Below are 8056 nucleotides of genomic sequence, written 5' to 3' on the forward strand. Positions count from 1 at the left end.
TTTTAATAAGATAATTTTCAAGGTTTTGTAATCCTAATTAATGATTAGATTGTTACAGTCGAAAAGCTACTCCTAAGTTTTACAGAGCAAACTATATATACATATCCCAGTTCTAAATAATTAGTTTTAACCCAGTTCTAAATATTTAAAGAAATATAATGATGCTTTTTATTTTTTTTCATTAATTCTTTAATGCAAAAATAGTTCTTTTATTAAATTAAGTATCATTTATTTGGAATTCTAATTTTATTATATTAAATAACTAATAGAAAAGATTTCGCCTTGGTGGTATAAATTCATTGATTTTGTTGAACACATCATGAAGAAGAATCTTTGATACATCCATCACCTGAAGATGAAAAACAATCTATCTTATGGAAAAACAATTAAATGAATATTTTATTATAATATAAAAAGGTTATGTTTTAAAACCAAACCAGATGTCTATCCGATGTGATGATGCCACATGCTGACAAAAACTCATTTCCCAACATAGCATCATCTTCAAGGTTGATCAACGCTATCAAATTACATCGAAGCAAATCATGGGGACGGGAAACACTATAACAACAATTTTAAAGAGTTAATTAAAATATTTAAAAAGATTTTATACATATTTAATTTTAAAAAATCTTCTTCAAAATGATTTTCACATAAAATTTAATAATATTAAAGGGAATTATTAAGAAATTGGAGGTTGTATGTGTTTATATTCTTTTTTATTTTTATTTTAAAAAATGGGTACATTTTCAACTTTTGTTTTTTTTAAGAGAATTGAAGTTGAAAACAACAAAGGAAAAATAATCACCTTGAATATTAACAAAATACGATATCAAGCATATATGAATCAAATATTATTTGAAAAATATTGTATAAATATTTTACTTTCTTTATTAGACTATAAATTATGATAAGTTGTTAGACTTTTAGATATTAATTTATTTTTGTGTTTTAACTATAAATATATTAAAACGCTTTATCATACCTTAAAATACAAAATATAACAAAGAAAATAAAAAACAAATAATGAAAATATCCAACATAATAATAACATTTTGTTTCCAAAGTTGGTAAAAGTTGAAATTAGGTCCAACTACAAAATCTGTAAGACAACAACAATTAAGCAAAAAGCTTGGCTTTAATGACGTCTTTAGGAAAAAGTCTGAAATATATATATATATATATATATATATATTATTTATGAAAAATACTAGAATAAAAAATTTGTGTTGTGAATGAGATTTACTTCCAAGATTCATCCATTATCAAAAGCAATTTATTTTGAAAGGATCTATCCAATGATTTTTGTGCTATGGTAAAATAAAAACCAAATTATTTGTCCAATTTACGATTATATGGACTAACAAATTATATAAATTCTATTAAATCACATAATACTAGAAATATACGTAAGAGGCTATAAAGATTTAATTTAAGTAACTTGTACTTAAAAAATATTCTTCAAAACAGTTTTCACATGAAAATAAATAATATTACTGGAAAATATTAAAAAATTGGAAGTCCTATTTGTTTATATTCTTTTTATATTTTCATTTAAAAATAAAAATAATGTATGATAGCATATTTGGATTTTATTTTCATTTTCAATTTTTTTGGAAAAGGTAAGTTTACAAAAGGAAAAATTGAAAACATCAATTTGACATTTTCAAAACAAAAAATTTAAAGAAAACAAAAAAGGAAAAAAAAATTTTATGAGATCCCTAATATAAAAAATATGAATATTATAAATATAATTGAAATATAAATATGAACTAAAATATGATCTTTTATATATTGCTTTTTTATTAGACTAAAAAAACAAAATAAGAAAATGCGCAATGAAAATAAAATAATAATGAAAAAATCCAATATAATAATAATATATGTCCTTTATCATCTTCTTAAACTTTACATCTCCACTCAGTTTCCGGCATAAGCATATCCAAATTCTGTAACCCCCAAAATACCGCCAATTGGATCGAGTAAAAACCAATTGGGCCATAGCGGTTTTACCCGAGCCTCCAATCCCCACGATTCCGATTTCATGAAATCCCTTCCCTGTCTTCCCAAGTCGATCGAAAATTGTTTTTGATTGGTCATAAAAACCTTCAACCCTCAGATCATTAAAATTCTGGGAGTTTGGTCTTGGAATAACTGGTAAGGAGGTGGAGGATGAACTTGCGGCCATGTCTGTCATACCAGGAATAACCGCATCAGCTGTAGCAGTTAGCTTTCTCGTTGTCTGAACCAACAACCTTCTGGTTTTGCATATCAGCCAATGCTCCGCCAGAGTGTATCCATGCATCGGACCATCCTTCTTCTTTCGGGGTTCACGCTTCTCCGACAACACCACGCACTCTTCTAATGCGCTGATGGCGTTGTATAGGCAATTCTTCAATCTGATGGGTGTGGATGCCGTGATGTCCTTTGCTTTCAGCACATCTCTAATCTGTAGAAAATGAGCGAGAAGGGGGATCTCATTTTCCCCGCTGTGTTCCTCCTCCGCGTCTTCCAAGTCCAGAATGAACTTGTTCTTCAAGAACTGCAAATGATCAGCAGACATTTTGTTGATGATATTCAAAGTGATGATGAGGCAATTAGATGTATTTGCTATAAATGTGAGTGTTTATGGTCTCAAATCTGAGTTTTCCATACACATGTTGTGTATATCTTTGAATTTTTTCTCTGTGAAGAAAGAATATTCTTGTGTTTGAAGGACGAGAAAAGAACAAACAACAGGGAAAAGAAAATTAGGTTGAAAGAAAGGAAAGCTCTTTATTCTTTTGTATATACCTCTGTGCTTAAGCAAAGAATCCTCATTATCCTCCGATGGGGTTTGATGAATATGCATTCCTTCCGCCATTAGCAAAGATGAAGTGCTAGTTTTCCCCACCTCACACGGTGCTTGAGATTCTCCACTGACCGACGGAGATGACTGGATTTCACAAGAGACAATGATCTTCCATGTTGCGTAATTCACACCTGCCATGTTGCAAGTAATCTTGAAGCAAATAATGGTCATAGATTATGATGCTTCCATTCAATGATAATCTTCCATGTTGAGCAATGGATGGGACCTACCAAATGGAAACATCCCATCATTTTCTTGCATAATTTACACAAATAATGGCAGAGAACACAAGGAACATTTCGATAAGTGAGAAAGGGAACACCCAAAGCAAACAAGTAGAGGACTTGGGAAACCCAAAAAAAAAAATAAAAAAAAATACAACCCTACTTTTGCTTTTCTAAGTTTTATGATTGACCATGCTTTCCTCACTTAAAACATAATTATTAATAACAGAAATAGAATGGTAAAATAACAAATTAAAAATAAACTTCCTTGTGAAAATTTTTTCCTTAAAAATTAAATTAGACTCATTCAACTCTTAAAATTAAAAGTTACATGTAAATTCATAAAGAAAAAGAAACACATATGAATTAATTTTATATTATATATGAAACAAGAGATGTACTACTACCAACCTCTTTTGTTAAATAGGTTTGAGTTACATATATATAGTAACTTTCTCTTTATAAGAAATGAATGTATTGTTATCTTATAATCGTAGGCATTTGAATGGGCGTGGATATCCCAACGATCTAACCTCTCCGTTGTCTTCTTCCTTTGCTATTGCAAGTCCTCCATCAACTTTTTCTTCATAAACAATAGAAAATTTGCAGGCAATTGATATTCAAAAAGATAAGATTTTATATATATAGTTTATTATAGGTCTTCCTTGTTTTGTGTTTGGAGGAAAGGGATAAGAATAAAGAAAAGTAAAAGGAATAAATTAAAGAAAGTTAAAGTGTTTACCTATATCTTAGAGGAATTTTCTTTCTATTTTATAAGAATTTATACTTATGATTTCTTCTTTCTTAAATAAAGAATCTTACTTGAAATTTTCTTATAAAAAAATGCTAGTATAACTAAAGTTCAATTTTAAAAAAACCATGCTCACCCCTAGATTTTAATATATTTTTGGAGTTCTTTTTTCTTTTTCTTTTTTTCATGTACATATTCTCATTTTATAGCTTGTCTAACATGTTTATTCTTTTCTTTTATTTTGTTTCCCCCTTATTTTGGAGTATCTTTACATGTTTAATTTCCTTTTGAGAGTGCATAAAATTTTTAGGAAGATGCCTAACTGCTAACTTTCATTTAAATATTTCAATATAAGCCTCTTTGAAAAACCTTGGTAGTGCTTTTGGATTGGAATCAAAATAATAAAGTTATGGCTAGTGACCCACTAAAAATTATAAATGGTGTGACTATAACAAATGAAAACATACCAAAGCAACCACCACCAGATCTAACCATAGCCACAAACACATATACAATGCAAGTTTAAACAGAATCAGAATTATAAGTTGACACATTAGGTGACGCCTCAAGTACCTTGCAATAAATATGTGACCCCCACTACAAGGTATGATAATCTCAAGTACCTTAGAACAAATATATTCTTATAAGCATACTACATGTGACCCCACTAAAAGGTATGATTTATTTTGTAGTGGGAGGAAAGATTGGCCACAACTAATCTTGTTCTTTGTTCTTTTCCTTTTGTTTTTTTGTTTAATTTTCAAATACAAAATTTCAAAATTCTATGAATGCCTCCAATAACAATAATAAAACATTCTTGTTATAATAATAATTTCCTTATAATAAAACATTCTTGTTATTGTTTCCAATAGGAATTTCTTGCATAATGAGCAAGATTCAAAATATACAAAAATAAAGGAATTAGTTGCATTCCAAACAAAACCAAAATAAAATATTTTCATATACTAATTATGATACATAGTTGTCATGATGTTTCAACCTATGGTTTAGAAAATACAATATACACCTATGTGCCCAACTTCTAGTACCCAAAACAATAAATTTATGAAACAAGAGTTCTAGTTGTTGATATCAATAAAAATCCATTGTTCTCAATTTTATTTTGGTATTCTTTAAATGTAATTAATAGAAATAGAATGATAAAGTACTAATTAAAAATAAATTTCTTTGTGAAAAATTTTCCCTTAAAAATTCAATTGGATCCACAAATAGCTCTTAAAATTGAAAATTACATATTGATTCAAAGAGAGAGATTTTTTTTTAAAAAACAAATGAATGCAATTATTTGACCAATAAATCAAACATGTTTTTTCAAATAATAAAAGTACTCAATTTGTGAAATGATTGAAAGATTATAAATATAAGTCTTATTGATTTTGATAATTTAAAAAAAAAAATGAATTCAATGGAAAAAAAAATTATTTTAAAAGATATTTTAAAAATAACAATTATTAACAAATCAATAATATTAATAACAAAGATTATAAATACAAATCTTGATTTCACTAATGTTTAAAAATTAAATAAGAATTTTTTTTTGGGAAAAAAGTTTTAGAAGTAGTTTATATTTATAAAATTCAATAATCTCATCAATTTGTTTTACCAAAATGTTTAAACCTTTTGTTCCCATGTGTATTAATTTCATTTTATAAGACATGAGATGTACTTGGTTACAAGTTTGAGTTATATATTTACCCATTTTAAAGGTATGTTTGAGAGCTTTTTTGAAAACAATTCTCAAAATAGAGCGATTAGAAACAGTTTTCGAAGGCAATTATTTAATATTTTTTTAGAATAAAAGTTTGTTTAAGAAGTTGAAATGTTTTTGACCCATTTTATATATTTTCAAATATTTTTTTAAAATAAATTTTATACATAATACTTCATTTTCAATAATTCTGTATAATTAGTTTTTAAAATAGTTCATAAAAGTAAGTAATAATAATTGAAAATAATTAAAATATATTTATAGAAAATACTTTATTTCCAAAACAATTAATAAACAAATGTGTTTTCTTATTATTTTATTATAAAAATAAAAAATTGATTTTAAAAACAAGTAACAGATATACCTTTTTAGCTATAATGTAAGAGAAGAAGACACCTTACAAATCCTATTTTAATTTTCTCATGACAGAGGGAACATTATTTTGGTATTTCTTAGTACCACGCTGCAATTGCTTTGAGGCACTATACTAATGAACATGCATGGAGTAGGCCATAAGATTTTTATTATATGAAACACTACCTCTGGTGCCCTTCCTATTTTTTGGGAGGAAATTTAATGTGTTTGAAGAGAGTGATAAGAATAAACAATAGTAAATATAATATATATATATATATATATATATATATATATATATATATATATATATATATATTAAAAAATAATAAAAAAATAAAAAATAATTTAGAAATACAACTAAAAATCAACTTTAAAGAAACTATATATGCTCACCCCGTATTCTAAATGAAAAAATAGATATTAGCTCAACGCTAAAAGAAAGATAGAATATGAATAAAACTATAACGATTGACATTTAAATAAAGTTCTAAATATTTATTTATTAATTAAGCATTGAGATTTTAAACGGGTTTTAAGTAAAATTTATATTTTAATTAATTAGAACTTTTAACTATTTTATCATTTATCAAGAAGGTAAACGTTGTCCCAAATCAACCCATATTCAAATATAAGAGCAAAAACTACTTGGAAATCAAAGTTTAAAAGTTTTTCGAGTTCCTTCACTAAATATCCCTAGATAATATGAAAGGTCCTATAATAGCTCCAATTTGAACTGTACTAAAAGATTGGACCATCCATGTCATGTCATCTATATAATTTTGGTCCTATTACCCAAATCCGATCCATCACTTTGTACCTTATTCTTTACTCATATATGTATTAAGACCTAGATTTTAATATACACTTTTAATATTACAAATATTGACACCCTTAACTTTTCCTAATATAAACAATCATAATTTTACATATTACATCGAATACCATTGAAATTATAAATTAAATAATAATAATTAAATAGATGTCCTAATAGTGCAAGGACCCATCATTACAGCTCCATATGCATTGAAAAAAATCCCAAGGAGAAAATCAATTTGAGAAGACCACTGCAAGGGCTATGAGAGAGTAGAGTTCAGATTGGTTAAGATTTTATCAAGTCATTTCAAGCCTTTCACTTTTTTCCTATAAAATGATAATTATATTTCACTTGTTGAAGGACCATAAATTTTTTAATTTCTCATTTGCCAATGGGTATTCCAAGGATAGTAAATATTAATTTTAGAGCTTAAAAATGAAAGTAAATATCAATTTTAGTTGCTTCTTACAAGTGTTTGGATAAATTAATTTATTGCCGTTTCTTACATGACTATGAAGTAGAGAGATTCATGTTTTCCTTTAAGCTATAACTAAAACCATGTTTTTATTTAATTAGAAGTTTTAAAAACATAATAATTATTCTCATTTTTTTAATAAAAATATTTTCAAAATAGAATTTCAAAATATAAAATTAAATCAAACCGTAGCACTAACTACTTATGTTACTTGTACTTCTTACTTCTACTTTTTCTTCCATCTTTCCCTTATATTTTCTAATAAAATTTATTTAAAAAATGTGAAAAATGAATTATGACTCACTAATTTGAAAAAAAAAATATAGAAAAAAGAACGTAAACTTTATAAATGAGTTTTGTTTTCATCTATTTAAAAATATTTTAAAATACACACATTTTGTCACGATTCAATAATTATTTCTTGAAATTACTTGCTATGGTAACAACACCAATTAAGAAGTAGATGTATAGATGTTTAATTGTAAAGAGCCAATTTTCCTTTTAGTTTAGATTAGTTTTTTGTTTTTTTTTTTTTTAAAAAGACCATAAGACTTGATTTAGGATTTTTTTTATATGTATAGAAATAAACATCCTTAGGAATATTAAACAATAATAAAATAAGAAAATTTTAAAATTAATAATACAATTAAAACTAAAATACTTAAAATTAGATGCAATTAAAACAAAAAAATATTGTATTTCTCTTTCTCGATATTTATATTTTTAACTAGAGTACTTTACAATCGAAGTGAAAGTCAATATTTTGTTTTTATTTTTTTGCTTTTAAATTTTCTAAAAATTTCTTATTTTATTGATGATGTCGGTTAACAAAAATTTTATTCAATTTTATTAGGA

The sequence above is a fragment of the Vitis riparia genome, chromosome 3 (assembly GCF_004353265.1).
Source record: "Vitis riparia cultivar Riparia Gloire de Montpellier isolate 1030 chromosome 3, EGFV_Vit.rip_1.0, whole genome shotgun sequence".
Lineage (NCBI taxonomy): Eukaryota > Viridiplantae > Streptophyta > Magnoliopsida > Vitales > Vitaceae > Vitis > Vitis riparia.